At 46.1% G+C, this 24,167-nt stretch overlaps 1 long non-coding RNA gene across 1 annotated transcript in view; it reads right to left on the minus strand.

Moving 5' to 3' along the window:
• LOC139683020 (uncharacterized) overlaps positions 1-1,987 on the minus strand; it is a 37,860-nt gene extending 35,873 nt beyond the window's left edge. The window contains exon 1 of the long non-coding RNA XR_011699730.1: positions 1,740-1,987. This is a non-coding gene — a long non-coding RNA (uncharacterized lncRNA). The remainder of the gene's footprint in view (positions 1-1,739) is intronic.
• Positions 1,988-24,167: the final 22,180 nt, after the last annotated feature.

Below are 24,167 nucleotides of genomic sequence, written 5' to 3' on the forward strand. Positions count from 1 at the left end.
AATATGAAATTCAATTAATGTGACTACAGCTGCTTTTCCAGAGGAAAAGGAAGTGCAGATACTTAAATTCAATCAAGAAAACTGCCTCATGATGCTACATTATCTCAGACATTTTCATCTCTATTTCACAGCAAGAACAAAAAAATTACTATGATCAGAGACCTAACTATTACAGTCTCATGACCTTACACATTCCCCAACCTTTTGGTTGAGTGGCCATAACCAAACCTTTGCAAAAAAAAAAAATGATCTCTCCTAGCCCCCAAAAGAGCAAGTCTTAAACCTCAGAGATGTCCCTGTTTAACCCTGACCTCCTCATATAAAAAGGAGATATTTTATTCAGCATGTTAATTCAAGCAGTAATTTACACCACCAACTTTACCCAGCCAAACTAAAAGGGGAACAAAAATACTTTGTTATTATTAAAGTTAACAGACTCTCATAAATAAAATATCTTTTCAGTTCTAAATTACAACTAAGCTGAGGTATAGTCAACTCTAATAACAGCAGATATTTAGATTATTTGAGTGGCAAATATAATTCAGCTTTTGTGCACACTGAGTGCACTTCCAAGAAACTACAACTTATGTACTTCACAGTTCATAGTAAAAGCACTTCAAGTTACCCTAATATTTCCTAGGCTCATAGAATGATTTGGGTTGGAAGGGACCTTAAAGACCATGTAAGTTCCAACCCTCCTGCCATGGGCAGGGACACCTCCCACTAGACCAGGTTGCTCAGGGCCCCATCCAACCTGACCTAGAACACTTTCAGGGATGAGGCATCCACAACTTCTCTGTGCAACTTGTTCTAGTGTAGCACCACCCTCACAGTCAAGAATTTCTTCATAATATCTAACCTAAACCTACCCTCTTTCAGTTGAAAGCCATTCCTCCTTGTCCTATCACTCCATGCCCTTGTAAAAAGTCCCTCTCCAGCCTTCTCAGAGGCCCCCTTAAGGTACCAGATTAATTACTTAATTAAAAAGGGAATACAAATACTAACTTTAAATCAATAATAAAACCTTAGAATTGAGTCATTGATAGGGCTAAACTGGCTGGTTAAATAAATACTTATTTAGCTGAAAATCCTCATCTAGAGGACCATAAAAAAATGGACCATAAGAAAAACCAAACTCAAAACAAAAAAAACAGGTATATGCCTCTCTAACAGTGTTCTAGGTGGAGCAAAAAGACGAAGCAAACGTGAAGAACGCGGATCAAACACAGGCATTTCCCAATAACAATTAAATGCAGCTCAGTAATCCAGACAAAAAGGGAGGCAGCGCCAAGTGCTCAAAGCGCGGTACGTTTTGGTCGCCATGGCCTCCAAACACCCTCGTTCGCTCGCCCGCCCGCCCCCCTCCCCCCCTCAGGACACCAAAACACAAAAGACGTAGAGGCGGGCGGGCTACAGAGGAGAAACAAACAAAACACCGGATCCTCTCTCAGGGAGGACTGAGAAAGCCTCATTGTCTCGCTCCCCGTCTGCCCCACTAAGGAGAGAGTAGAGTGTGAGCCATCCTGGCCCGCAGCCTCCCGCCACAGCACCCATCGCGTCAGAGTGAGAGGAAAGAGTCCGCCGGGTAAAACGATGGACGCCCTGCCACTTCTCGCCTCGCGAAAGGCAGCAAAAAGCGCCTCGGGGAGGCCCAACCATATCCCATACCGCCACCGCGCTAACAGCTCTCAGAAAACGAGTCCGTATCTTCCCCCAGTCACCCTTCAGTGCCCACGTACCTGCTCCTGGGAGGGGGCGGAGCGAGAAACCCCACGGCCGATATCAGAGGCGCTGCAGATGGCTTCGGACTGTTTCTAGGAGAGCGAAGGGCAGGAGGATGTAGGGCACGAAGCTGGTGGTGCCACCACCGCTTCCCTTCTGCGGAAGCGGCGCGGAATGAGAACGCGCGACGCGCAGGAGAAAGACGAAAGGAAGGCACAAAAAAAAAAAGAAAGAATTGAGAAAGAAGGGTGGAGGAAGGAGGAACCTGAACCCGCCCGTCCGCTCGCGTCAGCTCCGCCTCCTCCTGGCTGTTGCTGAGGACTATGCGCCAGCGCGCTCCCACGCGAGGGGAAAAGGGAGGACAAGATATTTGGGATACTTGTAGTACCCTCGCCATTGCCTGCGGAGTCACCAACCTCTCCCTCCTCAAGACTAGAGGCTACACAGAAATAGACAGAGACTCCCCTCATAATCAGAGAACATCATCTGCTCTCCTAGGGAGGACAGGAATGAGCAGTGATAACTGTCTCACACGTCTTCCCCCCGCCCACCAAAATAAGATAGAGCTGCGCGCAGAGGAAACAAAGCCTTTCCCGCCACCCCTTGCCCTAATGATAGACGCCTCCGCCCCTAATTAACGTTTCCATTTAAACTTGCACGTGTAGTGGTGTCACAGGTGAATTATTAAGAGAAGTCATCGTTGTGGGGTTAAAAAAAGGGTTTTATTAATTTATTAATGATAATTAATGATTGAATGAAAATTAAATTACAATCAAATTATGATTAAGCAATAATTGAATGGTAATTTAAGAGTGATTTGAGAATTATTTAAATAAAGATTTAAACAGTAATTTAGTGGTTAGAAGATGATTTTGATAGTCACTCTACTGCTTACTACACTTTTAATAAGTAAGCTACAGCTGTATATATAAATGTTGCTAGCATACAATATACTTTTAGGCCTAATGTAAAATGTTGCTTACCCCATTATAGATATCAGATGCTGGGTAAGGGGTCTCTCAACTGCAAGGAGTAATCTTAACAGGCATCCCTGCTCAGGGGGGAAAGATTAACTGCGGTGCAGGCTGCTGCCATACAGGAGAGCTTAATGGGTTTAAGGGTGGTACAGATATTTATAGTATAAAGTGATTGACTTGTAGTTAAACTCCCCTTTGGTTTATGTGCAGGAGTGCAGTTGGAGCAGTTTTAGTTTTGTCTAGTCCCAGCTCAGGCTGGTGTTAGCTCCTGATAGACTCCTTAGATCCTGAGAAGATATGGCCTAGCACAATTCTCAAGGTCTACATATTAGGGATGATTTCAGTGAGGCTGAGTTGGTAGTGATGCCTGAACCAAAGTACCATTCACTCACTCATAGCAGGTGCATCCATCACAAGCAGCCATTAGTTTTTTTTAACCTTGCATTGTAGTTTTATCTATCTTCTGGATTCATTGGCTATTGTCTACTTACACTTTTATATCTAAACAACTATTAGGCACTAGTTGGCTACTTGTCTACTTTAAAAAAATAGGTTATCTCATAATGAATTGACTGCAGTGATAATTCACTTTTAAAAGAAACAGGATAATGCTGTGCTTGATGGTGGATTTTTTTTTCTGTGAGATTACAGTATAAAGAATTTCTATTTCTTGTGAGTTTTACTGATTTTAAAATTTTAAAACTTTGAATGTTTATAAACAGTATTTGCTAAAAGCAAAGGAATCTGTATAGTATACAAAGATATCATATTGAAACATGTTTTCCAGACAATTGAGACAGGAAGGGATTTGTTGTATATGGGATAAAATCTCTTTGTTCTGTGGTCTACCTGAAGGTTCACTGTTTTTCTCACACATTTTATTGGTTATGACCACCTATAAAAATAGGGTAAACTTGAAATCCAAACCTTGACTTGCATTCAGATTTGCAAAGTTTTGGGTCACTGAATCTCACTATTAAGTATTTATATATTTTTGCACGTCCAAACTTTAGATCAGACTTTGTGTCTATTGGATGTTGATAAAATTACATGTTCAGAGGATGTAACACTGACCTAGTGTCTTGGTTTGAGGGGAAAAAACCAAAATGTTTACCCACAAGCGGGGGAGGGGGCCTTCTCCACAATAATCACGCCACTCTTTATCAAATTTAAGAAAAAAGGAATTTAATACAAGAAGGATAACTGTTCTTAACTGCTATATATATACAGACTAGTGCAAACCGCTTCCCCAACACCACAAGAGAAAGAAAAAAAAACAACAACAAAACCCAGCAGGTTTTCCTCCGGGAGGAAAGTTATACTTAAGCAGTGTCAATGTCACAGCCCGGCTGGCTGCAGAGTGAATTTCCAGTCCCCCTCCAGCGAGACAGATGAGTGGTTAGCTCTCAGATGAACTCTGTGTCTCTTGTCCCAGATGAAGGAAAAAGAAAGCTGAAAGTGGGGAACCACTGCGTGTCCTGCAAAAGCAGCTGCACACCTCTCTCTCCCGGGTCACTGCCCCAGCTGGGGCGGGCAGGCCGTGATGGTGCAGGCGGTGGTCAGACTGGAACAGAGGCCGGGATCCCAGATGCAGGAACCAGGAGAAACAGCCGCGGCGAGGAGAAAAACAGCGTCTCAGCCAGAAGCCCTAGCAGTAGCCAGCAGAGCAGCTTCCCTCCTCGGCAGCCACCGCTCCCGCGTTCCGCCAAGCTAAAAAAAGGAAAGATGTCCCCAAAAACAAAAGAGACAAACCTGCCCCCATCCAAGTGATCAGCAGTTAACTACTTCTTTTGTTAACTGCTGGCATGGGCAGTTAGTGGCAGGGGAGAGAATTTACATAATAATCCCAAACTACAACACCTAGGTAGGTAAGAGTGACAGAAAGATTAAATCACTGTGGAGAGAGGCAGTTAGAAGGGTGTGCAAGCCTGGAGAGCATGGGAAGAGGAAAAAGAAATCAAAGAATAAAGCTTGTCATTTCAGACTTCTTTCTCACTGTGGGAGCAGCACAGGATAGCTTATAGCTTCAAACCACTGTCAGTAGTTATAAGAGAGTGATTACTTTGTCATAATAAATTAAAGGTATTTAAAATGTTTGTAAGGTAGTATTTCTAGGAAATGGAAGATAAACATACCATACTTACATAACTACATGTATCTTAGGAATAGAAGATCTTCTGTAAAATTCAAAGCTGCTTTAGATAAACGGTCTAGATAATTCAACTTTGCTTTCTATCATATTCTATTGATTTTCTGAGGCTATGATTTGGGCACATATTTCTGTGCCTCTTTAAACCATTTAATCTGAAAAAAACCAGCTAGAATTAGGAGGTATGGCTTTACAGGTAGTACACCACTAAAATAATTAGAAAAAACCCTTTGGTCTGACATGCCTTCTAGAGCTGATCTCTTTCCTTGTTTGTCAGAAGGATGTCTCCTGAGATCCAAAAGCTTCTAGAAGAGATAGATAAAATTTTCAGGGAAATGTAATTATACTGTGCTGAAGGAGAGCAAGCTCTGCAAAGGTATAAGGCACTAATAATGAAGCTCCAACACAATAAAAGCAGTATGCAGAGGATGAAAGCAGAGACAGGCTACGGAGGAGAAACTGAGAAACATTGCCCAGGCATATAGGGATGGTATCAGGAAAGTTGAAGCTCTATTGGAGTTGAGACTTGCAAGAAATGTCAAGAGCAACAGGAAGAGTTTTGTTAGGAAAACTGTATTCCCTAACAATTGTACCAATTAGTCTTTATAGTATGTATTAGCTTTTTAAGAGATATATATTTTACATTGTATACTGCATAAACATTGTTAAGTCAGCATAACTAAAGGGCCCCAGCTCACTGCAAGGAGGAGAAGGACAGCCCCCACACTGAAGATAAGGACCTTTCATTTCTCAAAATCTTAATACCATCCACAAAGAAAAAAGGATATCCTTGGACTACTGAGATAATGCCAGCATCCTAGCCCCTCCAAATACCTCTGTGAAACTATCCCATTATCTGGCATCTGTCGCAGGTTTGGCCTAGCTGTTGCCAACCCTGGACTGGCCCCCCTTCACCCTCCCAGAACCTTCCCAGCAAAGGAAAGGAAAAAAAAATGAAAAGAAACGCACTCTAAAGAAACTGAACTGAATAAAAAGGATAAATTATATTTACTAACATTTACAAACCACACTGTATACACAATACATAGGATCCCACCCCCCAGGGGAGAGGGGAAGGGAGAAAAGGGGATTGATTAGCCAGAAAATAGGGAAGACACCAACCCAACCCAAAGAAACCGAATGAATCAAAACAAAAACAATTAAAAACCTCAAGGAAGGGGAACAAGAATGAAACAATCTCACCCAGGACAGGAGAAACACCAGGGACCGGAGGGACCAGACTTCCACCACCTCCCTCCAGCTCCTCAGCCAAGGACAGGGAAACCGCAACCAAAACCACAGCCCCCCCTGCTACGTGGAAGACACGTGTGGAATACTTGTAACTTCCTTAGATACAATGGTTACTGAGGAAGCCATAGGTCAAACCATTACAGCATCATAGATAAGTAACTGTAGCAGGACCAACTCTAGGGATTCCTAGATCAAGAAAGAAGCAGGTGGATGATGACAACATATAATTATAGTTGCTTTTCAAAATAGTAGTGTGTATGTGTGTGTGTGTGTGTGTGTGTGTGTGTGTGTGTTAAGTTGTACCTGAATGTTTGAAAGTTATAAGAATCGTGTAAACCGCATTCACGGTGCCCTGATTTGAACAGGAGACCTCATGCACATGAATAAACAATTATTCCTGCAATTCTATACTTTGTGTCCTAACCTCTCTCCTCAGTCAGCATGGGGCAGTTATGAAATTTTTGTGACAGTTTGGCAACCCGGTTGTGATTTAGCCAACTCACTTGATCCCACATCTCACTACTGCCTGCATCCCAACCATCTGCCTTACTGGCCCATGGGTGAGTTTACCTCGAGATACCTGGGGGTAGGAGTAGTGTAGTATAGATCTTGTTTGGTGGTAAGGTGATTTTTTATAATAATGGGAGGAGGACAAAGTATAATGAAGTCATCACTGACAAATGAGTTGTTGCAACACTGGAAATCTATTGATGGAACAGGTGGGTTGTCAAAAGCCAAAGCCATAGAACTATGTAAGGAAAATTGGTCAGAAGTGACTACCTATGGTTATGCGGACCAAAAGTGGCCACAGTCTGATTCTTGTGATAATATTAAGCTGAGTTATTGTGCTGGTTTAAAGGTAAACTGGCAGGAGAAATGAACCCAACACGAAAGAGATTATAAGTCAGAGTTACATTTTAATTTAAATATTACAATAAATGCAATGGCACAAAAAGAAAATTGGTTTTAACCCACAAAACCCAGAAGTATAACTCAGCACCCTGGGGCACAAACACAGTGGGGTTTGTTAGCCCCTATGCTGAGCCCCACATGGTTAACCCGAGTCCAAAGTAAAAGGAAGTGAAGAACCTGTTGGTACAGATGATGGTTGCAGTCTGGTTGGGAGTGGTGGTCTCCTCCTTTCAAGGTTCTGGTCCTACTCTGGATCCGCTGAGTGGTTCCCCAGTCCAAAAAAACCCTGAGATTATATACCCTCTGCTTCAGGTGGGACCGCCGAGTAACTCCCCCAGGGCGGGGAGTTCCACAATGGGTGATCTAACTCTGTGAGTCATGGGGTAATTTTGGAATCGTTGATGACCCATGCCTTGGTTTGAGGGGAAAAACCAAAATGTTTACCAAAAAGCAGAGGAGAGGATTCCTCCACAATAATCATGTCACTCTTTATTAAATTTAAGAAAATGAACTTTAATTAGAAAATGGATATAAGAAGGATAACTGTTCTTAACTACTATATATATATATATATATATATGTAGGTATAGATATAACTGCAAACAAAACCAGAGCAAACTGCTTCCCCAACACCACAAGTAAAAAAAAAAAAAAGAGAACAACCCCCAAACTGGTAGGTTCCTCCTGGAGAAAGTTATATTTATGGACAGTGTCAGTGTCACACCTTTGCTAGCTGCAGGGTGAGTTCTCAGTCTTTTTCCAGCAAGACAGATGAGCGGTGAGCACTCAGACGAATTCTGTCTCTCTCCCTGTGTCCTTTACACCCAAACGAAGAAGGAAAGCTGGGAGTGGAGAGCTGCAGCGCATCCCGAAAGGCAGCTGTGACTCCTCTCTCCCGGTTCGCTGCCACGGTGGGGTGGGCAGCTGTGACACTGCCGGCGACGGTGAGGCCGGAGCAGTGGCTGGGGCCCCAATGCTGAAACCAGGAGAAACAGCAGTGGCAAGGGAAAAAAAAAGAACCAGCTCGCTAAAAAGCAGCCACAGGGAGGAGCAGGAGAGTAAGGTTTCTCTCCGACAGCCAGCACACGCAGCTCCAACCTTCCCCCAGAGCTGTGTGATGTCTCCAAGAACAAAAGAGACCGTGCAAACCCACTCCTTGCCACACCTTACCCCAGTCTGCCCCCCACCCAAACGATCAAGCAATTAACTACTTCTTTTGTTAACTAATGGCATGGGAGTTAGTGGCAGGGAGGGAATTTATATTATCATTCCAAACTACAACAGCCCATTAGCAGACACACCCCCTCAGGCTGGGTGTGAAGGTGCAAATGGCTTCCTGGAGGGGACTTATCACAGCTCTTATCTCACAGGCTTCTTTAACACCCAGCTCACATCCTGAGGGGTCAGGTGTGCCCTGGGCAGCTGCTGCAAATGCTCCATTGTTAACAGTTTATCAGAAATTACACAGAGGGTTTTAGGACACACAGCTTTGGTCACACCCACACAGTGATAAACTGGTCCTGGATTGCTGAATTAGGACATTATCCACCCCTTATTCTATACCATCTATGTCATGCCCAAATGAATACCCTTTTTAACTATACACATATATCAATATATACACATATATACAATGAAACATTGTAGACTGTTCTCACTCAAAATTAGGTCCCCTTGTGGTACACAACATGTTTCCCCATCTTTTTGCAGTACCCACCAAGTGCAACCAGGTCCTTGAGCAAAAACAATCCCTCGGATGGGTTTGCCTTTGTTTGAGGTGGGACTAACCCAAACAGTCTTTCCTAACATACCTCTCATATGGACCACAGATCTATATAAGATCCTCTAAGACTGAAACCAGCTTGCACAAACCCTGTGAGACTTAACTATTAGCTAGAAGCAGCAAGGAGTTTAGGTGCTGCTGGCTGGTAGGGAGGAGGTTACTCCCCAAGGATTCACACAGTAGGTTCTCACAGGACTCTGCAGGTGCATGAAAAAAGCCAGGATAAAATAATATAAACAGTGGACTTGTGAGATATGGATTTTAACCAATTAAAGATTCTAGCGTGGTGGTGTGAGACTCATTTTGCCAATAAGCTGTAGTTCTAACCCTATATAAACCATGTGCTATGTGTAATAAAAGGTCTTCACTATAAACCTCATAGGATTGTTGGGTGAAATCCTTTCTCTCCGCAGAAAAGTTTACTTTACCAGTGCCTTCAAGGTGGTTTTCAGCAGTCCATTGCACAGCTCAACTTCCCCAGCAGCTGGTGCATGGTACGGGATATGATACACCCACTCAATATCATGCTCTCTGGCCCAGGTGTCTATGAGGCCATTCTTGAAATGGGTGCCATTGCCAGACTCAATTCTCTCTGGGGTGCCGTGTTGCCACATGACTTGTTTTTCAAGGCCCAGGATGGTATTCTGGGCAGTGACGTGAAGCACGGGGTATGTCTCCAGCCATGCAGTGGTTGCTTTTACCATGGTCAGCACGTAGCGCTTGCCTTCGCGTTGTCAGAGACTGAAACGGTTAATGATTTATGCATTCTAGGAGACTTTGCAGGCTTTTGACTTTTGCATTATACCCCTGATGGGCAGTTGGGGCCCATCCCTCCCTCCAGTGCTGAAAGTGTCAAACCCTGAAGAGGCAAGAAGAGTCATTACCCTGCCCTCCACAGGAACCCTGCGCCCATCATGAAAGGCAGGAGGAATATTGGGGGTTCATAGGCCGGCTGGTGACACTACTTCATGGAAAACAACCCCCTGCCTCGGGGGAGGTGCAAAAGGCATGCTGAGGGTATATATATGGACTGGTGACTTTGGGGGTTTTGTTCCTCACCCCCACTGCCTGCAGATCTAGACCATGGCCTTCAGGACTGCTGAGATGCAAATCTGGATCTCTGGGCAGTGACTATGTGAATCTTTTCATTGTCCTCTTTTCTTTTTCCTTGCTGTCCTGAACTCTTCTCCTGTCTTTCTCCCCCCTATGCATCTTTCCCCCCCCCCACTAAGATTATTTCTATGTCACATTATATGGAATTGTTAAAATAAACAGCAATTATCTAGTGTCGCTTCACTTTAATCCACCCCAAGGGAATTACTGATAACAACCTAGGTTACCCCCGTCCCCTTTTCCAGGGGCGGGTTGTAACAGGCGTGTTTGGGGAAGTGTGATGTAGTCAACTTGCCAGGCTTCCCCATACATGTATTTTGACCACCGTCACCATACCATAGAGGCTTCACCCGCTTGGCCTGCTTGATGGCAGCACATGTGTCACAATCATGGATAATCTGTGACACACTGTCCATGGTTACATCCACCCCTCGGTCCCGAGCCCATCTGTATGTTGCATCTCTGCCCTCATGACTAGAGGCTAGAAAAAATTCTCCCTTTTGCTGCCAATACAGATCTACCTGAGAGACTTTAATCCTGGCAGCTCGATCCACCTGCTCGTTGTTACGATGCTCCTCATTAGCCTGACTCTTGGGTACATGAGCATCTACGTGATGGACCTTCACACTCAGCTTCTCTACCCAGGCAGCAATGTCCTGCCACATCTCAGCTTCCCAGATGGGTTTCCCTTTGCGCTGCCAGTTGGCCTTTCTCCATCGCTCCAGCCATCCCCACAAAGCATTGGCCACCATCTACAAGTCAGTGTAGAGGAAGAGTCTTGGCCACTTCTCTCGTTCAGCGATATCCAAAGCCAGCTGAACGGCTTTCAGCTCTGCAACCTGACTTGATCCACCTTGTCCTTTAGTCGCTTCTGCAACTCGACGTGTAGGACTCCATATGGCTGCTTTCCATTTCCAGTTTGTCCCTACAATGCAACAGGAGCCATCCATGAAGAGACCATATCGCTTTTCCTCTTCTGGTAGCTGGTTATATGGTGGGGTCTCCTCAGCTCGTGTCACCTGCTCCTCTTCTTCTTCGGAGGATAGTCCGAAACTCTCACCTTCCGGCCAGTTGGTGATGATTAACAAAATCCCAGGACGATTAGGATTCCCTATCCGGGTCTGCTGTGTGATCAGAGTTATTCACTTACTCCAGGTGGCGTGATGGGTAAAAGGAGCTTTTCCTATGAACATCCAGCCCAGCACTGGTAGTCGGGGTCCAGGACGAGCTGTGCCTCAGTGCCAATCACTTCTGAAGCAGCTCAAACTCCTTCATAAGCTGCCAGGATCTCTGTCTCAGTTGGGGTATAGCTAGATTCAGATCCTTTGTATCCCCAACTCCAGAATCCCAGCGGTCGTCCTTGGGTCTCCCCAGGTACTTTCTGCCAGAGGCTCCAGGATGGGCCATTCTCCGTGGCTGCAGTGTAGAGCACGTTCTTCACATCCTGTCCTGTCCTGACTGGCCCAAGGGCTACTGCATGGGCAATCTCCTGTTTAATCTGCTCAAAGTCTTTTTCAGGGCCCCACTGGAAATCATTTTTCTTCCATGTCACAAGGTAGAAAAGGGCTTACAATCTGACTGTACTCAGGGATATGCATCCTTCAAAAACCCATGGCGCCTAGGAAAGTCTGTGTTTCCTTCTTGCTGGGCGGTGGGGACATAGCTGCTATTTTGTTAATCACCTCCGTTGGAAACTGGCGACATCTGTCTTGCTGCTTCACTCCTAGGAACTGAATTTCCTGAGCAGGTCCCTTGACCTTACTTCATTTAACGGCAAAACCAGGTCTTAGGAGAATCTGGATTATCTTCTTTCCTTTCTCAAAAACTTCCTCTTCTGTGTTTCCCTATACAGTGATGTCATCGATGTACTGTAGATGTTCTGGAGCCTCGCCTTTTTGCAGTGCAGTCTGGATCCGTCCATGACACATGGTGAGGCTGTGTCTCCACCCCTGGGACATTCAATTCCAGGTGTACTGCACATCCCTCCAGGTGAAAGCAAACTGTGGCCTGCACTCTGCTGCCAACAGAAAGGAGAACAAGGCATTGGCAATGTCGATGGTGGCATACCACTTGGCTGCCTTGGACTCCAGCTCATACTGAAGCTCCAGCATGTCTGGCACAACAGCACTCGGGGGAATGTGACTTCATTGAGGCCATGGTAATCCACCGTCAGCCTCCACTCTCCACTGGACTTATGCACTGGCCATATGGGGCTATTAAAGGGTGCGCGAGTCTTGTTGACCATCCCTTGACGCTCCAACTCATGAATCATCTTGTATATGGGAGTCACAGAGTCTCAGTCGGTGAGATATTGCCGATGGTGCACTGTTGCTGTGGCCATCAGTACCAATTGTTCTTCAAACCCTAGCAGTCCCACAGCAGAAAGGGTCCTCTTTGAGGCCAGGCAAGGTGTTCAATTGTCTGATTTCCTCTGTCTCCACAGTAGCTATGCCAAAATCCCAACCAAGTCCTTTTAGGTCTTTGAAATACCCACTCCTCAGATGATCTATGCCAAGGATACATGGGGCCTCTGGACCAGTCACGATAGGGTGTCTATGCCATTCCTTCCCAGTCAAGCTGACTTCAGCTTCCAGTACAGTCAGCTGTGGGGGATCCCCCGTCACCCCAGAAATAAAGATGGATTCTGTCCCTACATATCTCAATGACATCAAAGTACATTGTGCACCCCAGTGTCAACTAAAGCCTTGTATCTCTGTGGGTTTGATGTGCCAAGCCACAGAATCCACACAGTCCGTTAAACCCGATTGTCCCTCCCCTCTACCTGGCTAGAGGCAGGGTCCTCCTAGTTCTGGTCACAGAATCTGGTCACAGAATCTGGTCACCATCTCGATTCTTGCCCATGAGAGACCAGAGCGACATTTAACCTTGAAGAGTTTCTTGTGGTACTTGTTCCTCTTTTCAATTCACGTATCCATACAGCTAAGGAAGAGGTGGGTTTTCCATCCCACTTCCTCATATCTTCTCCATGCTCATGGAGGTAAAACCACAGATTGCCGCGTGGAGTGTACCCTTTCTCCTTAGCCGGAGGATGCCTGCTTCTGATGGCAGAGACTCTCGTTTGTTCTGGAGAGATATGGAAGAGTCCTTCCTTAATCTTCTCTTCCAGTTCAGCCAGTTTTGTTTCCACAGCTAAGACATGGGCTCGTAATGGGGCGGTGACAGTGTTTTCATAAATCCTGAGTTTGCTGACCAGTGCACCCACCTTGCCCTCCCCCTCTCTCCACTGCAACGTTGCTAAGTAGCGGAAACACATTTCTTGCCCAAGCCATGCAAATTTTAAGTACATCTGGGATGTGCACTGGACACCATCCAGACTTTTAGGGAATTTTTTGTCCTCTGAAAAAATTATCTCTAGTGCGGCCAATTCCCTTAAGCATCGGATACCTTGTTCCATCGTGTTCCACTGTCCTTGCTGTACGTGGAGGTCCTCCTTACAAAGATATCTCTCCCTCACGCTTGACAACAGTCGCCGCCAGAGGCTGAGAGTTTCCTGCCTCTTTCCAATCCCCTGATCAATAACCAGATCTCAAGACAGGGATCCCAGCTGCCTTGCTTCACTCCCATCTAGAATTGTATCATTGGTTGCAGCGTCCGAGATTCATGGCAGCAAAGTCATTATGGACTCATTTGCCTGTCGTGTGAACTCTCTCCGGAGCTGATGCAGCTCTCCCAGGGATAGGGACCGGGTGATTATTTCTGGCTCCATTTCTTCCGCTGGATGTAAAGGTCCTGCCTCTTCCTCGTCATTGACTATACAAACTGATTTGATCTTTGATTTTCTTTTCTGGACAGGGGTAACTGATACCGGTTTCTGTTGTCCTTCTGGCTCCTCTACAGTTTGCATGGACATGGTGCTGGTTGATTTGTTTCCTTTTCCCTCTGGCTCAGCTGTGGTTTGGGTGGACATGGTGCTGGCTGATGTATCTCTTTTCCTCTCTGGCTCAGATGTGGTTTGAGTGAACATGGTGCCCGTGGATCTGCTCCTTTTCTCCTCCTCCTGATGATGCTGTACCACACCAAGCAGTGTGCAGTAGGCAGTGGTCAGGGCCCAGCAGGTTGCTGTGAGATGCACACCTCTGGGGCTGCCAGAGCATTTCCCTTTCACACAGCTTATTATTTTGACAGGGTCCTGCAGCTGTTCAGGGGTGAATATCCAGATCACTTGAGGAAAGAAACTATCCAAATACTGGCCCATGTCCTTCCGTGCCACTCAGCATTATCCCCTCCCAGGGCAGGCCTCCAGAAAACCTCCATAGAAAACCCTCTTCTGCCCCTAAGCATGTTGTAGATGGTACAGACAAGACAAAGCAAGACTAACAACAAGATTATGCTATCCTTAACATCAAAAGGAAATTCAGTATTCTCAAAGACTGTTATAGCAGATCTGAAGGGGGAGGAGAAGGTGAAAGGGTTGAAATAAACATTCCCTCCTTTTCCCCTCACGGGCTGGGTGCAATTTTTAATGCGGCCCCAGAGGTAGCAACCCGAACCAGGAAGGGCAAACAAGACTGAATATGCATTCACAATGAAACTCACTGCTTCTGATGTTATGATGACATAAACAAAATATTGATGCCGAAAGTGGTTTTTTTAATTTTTCAATTTTCATATTTTGTTGATTTTAGGAACACAGTAGATGTAATGCTGTAAATTTTAGTGAATTAATATTTAGCAGCTTGTAGCATAAAATCCTTCTATCTCTACCCCTGCTCCAGAACAGGCAGCTAAGATCTGCCAGCTATTTAGTCTCTTCCTCAAGGTACCTGATTAAAGCATATCAGAAGAGAATATAAACATGGAGCAGTGTGACCCGAAGCCCTGGAGAGCATCCAAGAGACCTTTGTGTGCTGAAGAAGAGGAGGTGGATGAAGACAGAGGGTCCCAACGACCCCAGGCCCAATTGAACAAGGGTGGGAACTGGGAGGGGACAGAGGTGGAACTGGACATGTGGACAGTAGTGATTGGATAGGTTATATTATAAAAACTATAGAACTTAGAGCTTGCGGGCGCGTGCGTCGATGTATTCCTGGATGAGCGGGGTTGCTCATTAAAGTGCCTGCCCATTATCTTATCTCCTACAAAACTTGGCTTGGAGTCTTTTTTACAGACTTCTACGGCAACAGTTTGACTGCACGAAAGGTGGAAGCAGGACCTGATTCACTTCAAATTCCTGGTCCGGACCATGGAGGTGAGATAACGGGCAGTTACTTTGGGTTTCTGTGGCATTTGGCTACGGAAAGGGGGGATTTTTGCCCCTGGTAGGAATACGGAAGGGCCGGGAGGGAGAACTGGCCTTAGGCCTAGCCAGTTTCCTGGCCTGGGAGGGTGAGGGTTTTCGCCTGGGAGGGACGGGGTTGTCCCTTGAGCCTCGGGAAGGGCAGACCACGCAGCATTTGCAGGAGGGTAGCAGGCTGGGAGGCCGGCTGCAAGGGGGACGCCTCTTGTGAACTCCGGAGTCAAAGCTATCTGGTTTAGCCTGAGGCATTGGTGGTGGTGTTGGTAAAAGAATCACTATAGGCTGTATCCAGATTTCAGTGGAAGAGATACCAAAAGATTCCCCTTTAGGCTTGGTTTTAGATCACTGGAGTCCTCTTACTGGTTCTGAAACATCTTTGAAGAAACAGGAACTGTGTAGGCTCTGTCTTAATATGTGGCCACTTCATTGTAGTAGGCGTAGGGGAAAGGTTTGGCCCAAAACCGGGTCTTTTGTGCTAGAGGATGTGTTACAGCTAGTTTCGATCTTGCATACAGAGGAAAGATGGAATGAAGTGAAGTATGCTGAGTTGTTTTTGGCCTTTTTGTCCCATCCAGAATGGATGAAAGGGTATGAGAAGGGTATTTCCAAGGCTGGCTCCCCAGCTGGGGACTCAGGAGAGCCTGTGTTTGTTCTGGGAAAGGCAAAGGGGAACCGGCATGGAAAAACCAAGAAAGAGGATATTAGCCAGGTTTATATTCCTAAGGAAGAGGATTGGGACCTCTTAATTGCTCCAAATTTGAGGGCTGGAGGAGCCGGAGGGGCTGCTGGATCCGGTCCTGGGGCGGGGGCAGCGGTGGCTGCTGGATCTGGTCCTAGCGTGGGGGCAGGGGCTGTTGGAGCGGGAGTTCCCAGCCCAGGGCTGCCGGCAGGACCTGGTGGAGCAGCAGCGGGGGTGGCTGCTGGAGACAGGGAGTTGCTTGTCCCCTTACCGAAGCCGGAGCTGGCGGCACAGAGCGTGCAGGCTGGTGGAAGTGGAGCTGACGCTCTGCAAGCGATTGATGGGGCTGCGGCTTTGCGGCCAGGCACGGTGGGGAAAGCCGGGGCGATCGATCAGCCAGGCGCGGTTACCATAGCAACAGGGACCATAGGAGCGGCCGGAGCCGGGGCAGGGTCTCAGGCTGGAACGGATCTCACGGCTAGAACAGATCAGCCCGTGGGAAGGGGAGATCATGGACCTGGAGGGGCTGTGCTCGACCCCCCAGGGACGGCAAAGCCAGCAGGACCAGCTGATCTTATAGATTTCAGTGCGAGCGATGGTGTGGTGGCAGGAGCCGCAGGAGGGGTTGAGGTGGTACCCAAAATGGAGAGACCCTCCCCATACAACATAGGAGCTTTCGATCCTGCCTTCGAGGGCAGGGCCAGGCACGCCTCCTTCCCCTTAACACCTCCCATTCCTTACCCGTATGGATTATATCTGTACCCAGGTGGGTACAGTGGAGGCGGGGTTGTCCCCACTGCTCCGCCTTGGCATACAGAGCCGCGGAGCAGAGGCGGGGGGGCAGCGGGGGAATTTCCTGCTTTGAGCTCACAGCAACAGGGAGCAAGGGAACAGAGGAGAGGAAGCCTCCCCCCACTTTTGTTCCCCAGGAATAAGGAATCAGACGTGGAGCCTTCAGGTGATGAATCGGATAGCTCAGAGGAGGAGGAACCTCCCATGGTAAAACCAAAAGTGAAAGCTTCTTCTGCGGCGCCCACTAAGAAAGTAGGGACGAGATTGCTGACCGCCTTATCAGATCCTGATCCCATAGCTAGGAGAACAAGAAAAGGGAAGGAAAAGCTTGTGCTAGAAGCTCCTTCAAGGCAGGCTATGGGAAACCAAGGTCCTATGTATATAAAGACTCCTTTTTCACTGGTAGAGCTGCAGCAGTGGAAGGCTTCAGTGGGGTCATATAGAGACAATCCCGATAAAGTTGCTAACTATGTAGAAAGGGCAATAAAGACTCAGGATCCTGATTGGTTCGACCTGGAAGTACTGATGGACACCCTATTGGACAGCACAGAGAAAGAAATGGTTAAGAGAGCAGCAAAAGCTGGAATTCAGCTGCTGAGGGCAGCTGGGCAGATTTCGGGGGAAGTTCTGCAGATATTTCCCCCAACGGATCCAAAATGGGATCCTAATGTGCCAGCACAGAGGGAAGCACTGACACGATACCAGGAGTATGTGGTTTATGGGTTCAGACATGCTATCCCAAAAGCAGTGAATTGGGCTAAGATGTATGAGGTAAAACAGGACAAAAATGAATCTCCTACTGATTTCCTGAATAAGCTGAAAGATGTCATAAGAAAATACGCAGACATAGATACAGAATAAGACACAGGGAAAAAATATTTGGTTAATTTGTTCATAGGCCAGTCTGCAGATGACATAAGGAGGAAACTGCAGAAGGCAGGGGACAAAAAGGATATTAGTGAGTTGCTGGATATAGCTTGGGTGGTATACCGGAATAGAGAACAAAAGGGCAAAACAAAGGTGTTGGAGCTGGAGGAGGAAGATGACGGTCATGGACACTGTAACTGCCAGAAGCGTCGTAAACACAATACCCAGAATAAAGGGTGTAAACATCATTACGAATATGATAGGTGTTCCTACTGTAAAAAGAAGGGGCACTGGAGAAAGGATTGCCCAGACCTGAGAAAGGATGAAAACCCTCCTCTTCCCCCTCCAGCCCCCCAGCTGACTGTGAGTCAGAATGCATGAAGCAGACCGGAGGTTACTACCCCAGCAGAACCTCTGGTTATAGCTAAGCTGGGGGAAGAAGTTGAATTCTTGGTTGATACAGGTGCAGCTTATTCTGTGTTAAACACCTTGGAAGGGAAACTGAGTCATAATTCTATAACTGTGATTGGTGCTACTGGGGTAAGTGAAACCAGGCCTTTCTTTAAGCCTCTGAGGTTTAAATTAGGCAAGCACTTGGTAACTCATCAATTTCTTTATATGCCAAACTCTCCCAAGCCTTTACTAGGCAGAGATTTGTTAGAGAAATTGGAGGCTGAGATTAAATTCTGCAAAGGGGGGAAAATAAAAGTCATAATTCCTGATATGAAATATATCAAAGCAGCTACCTTTTTCATACAGGAAAGCCACGAGGAGATCCCGGCAGAGGTAGAGGATGCTGTCATCCCCTTAGTATGGGCCAGTGATTACCCTGGAAGATCCAGGCAAGCAGAACCAGTAAGCATCACTCTCAAGCCAGGAGCAGCACCGGTAAGACAAAAACAATACCCTTTGAGCCTAGAGAGCTTGAAAGGATTAGCACCCCTAATTGAAAAGTTTCTCAAATTCAAGCTATTGGTAGAATGTGAATCCAAATATAATACCCCTATCCTGCCAGTGTAAAAGGCCGATGGCAAGAGCTATCGTTTAGTGCAGGATCTAAGGGCAATTAACAGAATAACAGAGGACATACACCCTGTAGTGGCTAACCCATATACCCTGCTCACCACATTAACTGATGATTTAGGGTGGTTTACTGTGCTTGATCTCAAGGATGCCTTCTTCTGTATTCCTGTGCATAAAGACAGCCAAGAGCTCTTTGCTTTTGAATGGCAGAACCCTGAAACAGGAAGAAAGACCCAACTCACCTGGACAGTTCTACCCCAAGGCTATAAGAACAGCCCAACGCTATTCGGGAACCAACTAGCAAAGGAGCTGGAGGAATGGAGAAGACAGGAGCCAGAGGGAATCCTCCTACAATATGTCGATGATCTGATGCTCGGCACGAGAAGCCGGGATGAATGCATCAGACTCACTGTAAGTCTTTTAAATTTTTTGGGTTTAAATGGATATAAAGTCTCAAAAGGGAAAGCACAAATTGCAAAGGAACTAGTCATCTACCTGGGGCTGGAAATATACAAGGGACATTGACGGCTCAGTGCAGACAGGAAAGAAGCCATCTGCCATCTCCCAGAGCCCCACACCGTCCGAGAGATGCAGGCTTTCCTGGGCATGGCAGGATGGTGCAGACTTTGGGTGGCTAATTATGGACTATTAGTCAAACCCTTATATAGAGCACTGAAAGCAGCCCGGGGAGGAGTCGTGGAATGGACTGATGAAACCAGAGCTGCATTTAAAAAGCTGAAACAATCCTTGATGTCAGCTCAAGCACTGGGACTGCCAGACTTAACAAAACCTTTTGAACTGTTCACACATGAGCAACAAGGTGTTGCCCTGGGGGTACTGTCACAGACCCTAGGATGCCACCGCAGGGCTGTGGCTTACTTCTCCAAACAGCTAGACAATGTCAGCCAGGGGTGGCCGGGATGTTTGCGAGCTGTGGCTGCGACTGTTGTCCTAATCCAAGAAGCTCAGAAACTCACCCTGGGGCAGTGCATTGTCGTGTATGTACCCCATGCAGTTCAGGCAGTGCTTGAGCAAAAGGGGGGTCACTGGTTGTCCCCTAGCAGAATGCTCAAGTACCAAGCTGTGTTGTTGGAACAGGATGATGTTACCCTGAAAACAACATCCAATGTAAATCCTGCCATGTTTCTGTCCTCAACACTAACTGACAATGTGCCCGAGCATGATTGCTTACAGACACTAGAGGAGGTCTACGCCAGCAGACCAGACCTGAAGGACACACCCCTTGAGGATCCAGACTGGGAGCTGTACGCAGATGGGAGCAGCTTCATGCAGGATGGTAAGCGTTTGACAGGACATGCCGTCACAACAAAAGATGAGGTGATTGAAGCAAAAGCCTTACCAGCAGATGTATCATCCCAGAAAGCAGAACTAATTGCATTAACGAGAGCCCTGGAACTAAGTGAAGGAAAGAAGGTAAATATCTGGACAGATTCTAAATATGCTTTCAGCGTGGTTCATGCCCAAGGAGCCATCTGGAAGGAGAGAGGCCTGTTAACTGCTCAGGGCAGTGGAATCAAACACGCAGACCAAATTAATGCACTTCTGCAAAGCATTTGGAAACCAGAAAAGGTGTCTATCATTCATTGCAGAGCTCACCAGAAGGGGAAAACAGCCCCTGAATTGGGAAATCATTTTGCTGATCAGGCAGCAAAAAGAGCTGCAGAAAAAGGCATCCTGCCAGTAATACCACAAAAAGAAATTGACTTGACAGGATTCACCCCAAAATACCATGAAAAAGACCAGCAGTTAATTAAGTCCCTTAATGCAGAAATTAAAGAAAGTGGATGGGCAGTTACACCCACAGGACAGGTCATAGTTACAGCCCCAATCATTAGAGAAATAGCTCTGCAGGAACATGAAGCTACACACTGGGGAAGTGAAAACCTTCTAAAGCACTTAAAAAAGGTAATCATAGGGACAGGCATGACCGAGGTCGTGCAATCCACTGTTAGCAAATGTGAAATTTGCAGGCAAAATAATCCTGACACAACCAAGAGAGTGGTGCTAGGGGTAACAAAAGCCGGAGACTTTCCTGGAGATTACTGGCAAATAGATTTTGCTGAGTTACCACCCAGAGAAGGGTATAAATACATACTGGTACTAGTTGACACATTCAGTGGATGGCCTGAGGCATACCCCTGTCGCACCAACACAGCAAGGGAAGTGGTAAAAGCTCTACTTAACCACTTAATTCCAAGATTTGGAGTTCCTCTGGGAATGTTATCAGACAGAGGCACACATTTCATTGCAACTATAGTGAAGGAGGTGTGTCGTACCCTCGGAATTGTTTGGGACTTGCATACTCCCTACAGGCCTCAGGCGAGTGGCAAAGTTGAACGCATGAATGGTACCCTCAAAATGCAAATCAGTAAAATTTGTCAAGAAACATCCATGCCATGGGTTCAAGCTCTGCCTCCGGCTCTCCTGAGAATTCGTATACAACCAAGGCGGAGGGATAACTTAAGCCCTTATGAAATACTGTATGGGAGACCATACCAAGCTCCACACCTCCGGGGGGACATTCACATAAAAGGGAAAGTTGATTTACAAAAGTATTTAATGGCTTTAAGCTCTACTTTACAGAAACTCCAGAAATTTGTTGAACTATCCAGACCGATTGGACTAGACACACCTGCTCATCAGTTCCAGCCCGGAGACTGGGTCTACGTCAAATGGTGGGATAACGATCCGCTGCGAGCTAAGTGGAAAGGGCCCTTCCAAGTCCTGCTGACTTCTTTTACTGCAGTTAAAGTTGCCGGGAAAGGACCCTGGTTCCATTACTCCAGAGTGAAGAAAGCATCAATTCCTGGGACAATCGACAAAGCAGAACCGGACACTGATGACGATGATGTGGCTTAAACTGCTTCTTCTGTACATGTGGTCTGTGCAGTTGGTAACTATGATGCGAGTGTGGAATCAAAATTTACATGTGACCCTAGTGCAAAATGTGTCTAAAATCCTTCACAAAACTGACTGCTGGATTTGTACACAAATACCAGCGATTGATGATAAAGAGAGTGATTGGCCCCTGATTGGTATTCTAATGAACGAGACAAACTTTGGTGAGACTTTCGGAGTCCCGGGGACATGGAAACTAGATGAGAGAGCCTATTATTCAATACCCCTGAGCAATGTAATTCTCGGTCAAGACAATCAAACTGTTCCCTGTCTTTTTATTAATGTTACAGGAAATGTCACCCTTCCTACCTATTGTGACACTAGCACAGCTAGCAAAGGGTTAACCCCAAAGATGGTGATAAAAATGGCAGCACGACCCTGGAGAATAGTCCCTAAACAGGGCTCAGGGTGGTACTGGATCTGTGAAAATGAAGCCTGGAAAGTTTTACCCCTCAATAAAGACAGGGTCTGCACTTTAGGAGCTGTGATACCAAACATAACAATCCTTGACCGAATTGATGAACAGGAAGAGTGGAGAAGAATCTATCCCAGAAGGGTAAAGAGAACCAATAATCCCCTTATAGATTGTCCCACACTTTTCCACAGCATAGTCAGAGCTGCAATTCCATCCTTGGGAGTAAGTGAATTAGAAAAAGCAGTTGTCAATATCTCAGCTATCCTCGAAAACCTCCAAGATAAAACCACAGATGCTATTACAGCTTTGAAAGAAGAGGTCCACAGTTTGTCTCGTGTAGTTCTGTAAAATAGAATGGCCTTGAATTTGATACTAGCCTCACAGAGAGGTGTGTGTAAAGTCATTAACACTACTTGTTGTTCCTACATAGACCAAAGTGGAAGAATTGAGAAAGATCTGGCTGCAATTCGGAAGCAAACCAAAATTCTGCATCAGGTAACCCTTGATAATGTCTCATTAGGCCTGGATGATGTTTTCCACAAGCTCACGTCATGGTTGCCGAACTGGACCTGGATGAAACAGCTGTTTTTGGTAGTGATATATATAATTAGTGTTTGCATAATCGCTTATTGCATGATCAAATGTTGCAAATGCTGTTCATCTCTTTGGTACAATTTCAAGTATGGAAAGTAGAAGTGAACAAAATTTTGAGTTTTGTCCGTTTCTAAAAGGGGGGACATGATGCTGAAATTTTTTTTTTTTAATTTTTTAATTTTCATATTTTGTAGATTTTAGGAACACAGTAGATGTAATGCTGTAAATTTTAGTGAATTAATATTTAGCAGCTTGTAGCATAAAATCCTTCTATCTCTACCCCTGCTCCAGAACAGGCAGCTAAGATCTGCCAGCTATTTAGTCTCTTCCTCAAGGTACCTGATTAAAGCATATCAGAAGAGAATATAAACATGGAGCAGTGTGACCCGAAGCCCTGGAGAGCGTCCAAGAGACCTTTGTGCGCTGAAGAAGAGGAGGTGGATGAAGACAGAGGGTCCCAACGACCCCAGGCCCAATTCAACAGGGGTGGGAACTGGGAGGGGACAGAGGTGGAACTGGACATGTGGACAGTAGTGATTGGATAGGTTATATTATAAAAACTATAGAACTTAGAGCTTGCTTGTGCGCGCGTCGATGTATTCCTGGATGAGCGGGGTTGCTCATTAAAGTGCCTGCCCATTATCTTATCTCCTACAAAACTTAGCTCGGAGTCTTTTTTACAGACTTCTACGGCAACAATATATTAATAAGGCAATTTTGATCCCTATCCCTGATCTTAAAAAGAGCAAAAAATAGGCAAATAGTTCCCCATATGTGGAAATATGAACAGGCTCAAATACAACATCCACGTGAATACATCAAGCAACACGGTGATCAGGGAGTTTCTGTATCCAAATACACAAATTTTTAAAATGTAATTGTAATTCTGACTTTTCTCTCCCACCCCACATTGGGTGCCAAAAGATGTGCTGGTTTAAAGGTAAACTGGCAGGAGAAACGAACCCAACACGAAAGAGATTATAAGTCAGAGTTACAATGTAATAAAAATATTACAGTAAATGCAATGGCACAAAAAAAAAAATTGAGTTTAACCTACAAAACCCAGAGTTATAACTCAGCACCCTGGGGCACAAACACAATGGGGTTTGTTAGCCCCTGTGCTGAGCCCCACATGGTTACCCCTTGTCCAAAGTAAAAGGAGGTGAAAAACCTGTTGGTGCAGATGACAGCTGTCGTTTGGTCAAGAGTGTTGGTTGCAGTCTGCTCGAGAGTGGCGGTCTCCTCCCGTCGAGGTTCTGGTCCTACTCTGGATCCGCCGAGTTGTTCCCCAGTCCAAAAACCCCTGAGATTATATACCCTCTGCTTCAGGTGGGACCACTCAGTACCTCCTCCAGGGTGGGGAGTTCCACAATGGGTGATCTGACTCTATCAGTCATGGGGTATTTTTGAAATTGTTGATGGCCCATTAGCAGACACACCTCCTCAGGCTGGGTGTGAAGGTGCTAATGACTTCCTGGAGAGGAGTTATCACAGCTCTTATCTCACAGGCTTCTTCTCTGGGGACACCCCCTTGTTGCAGGGGAGAAGCTTGCATGCCCTCATGAGGTTGTGTGCTATGCTGGCAGTGGTATGTGCCTCCGGTAGGGTCTCCCATGCCAGACAGGTCTCAGCTGAAGGGTCAGTGTGTCCACAGGCAGGATGGGCTTGCTAGCCCTCTGGCAACCATCCTAGGAGAAGGACAACTCTAACTCCA

Source organism: Pithys albifrons, chromosome 26, assembly GCF_047495875.1.
Source record: "Pithys albifrons albifrons isolate INPA30051 chromosome 26, PitAlb_v1, whole genome shotgun sequence".
In the NCBI taxonomy this organism is placed as follows: Eukaryota; Metazoa; Chordata; class Aves; order Passeriformes; family Thamnophilidae; genus Pithys; species Pithys albifrons.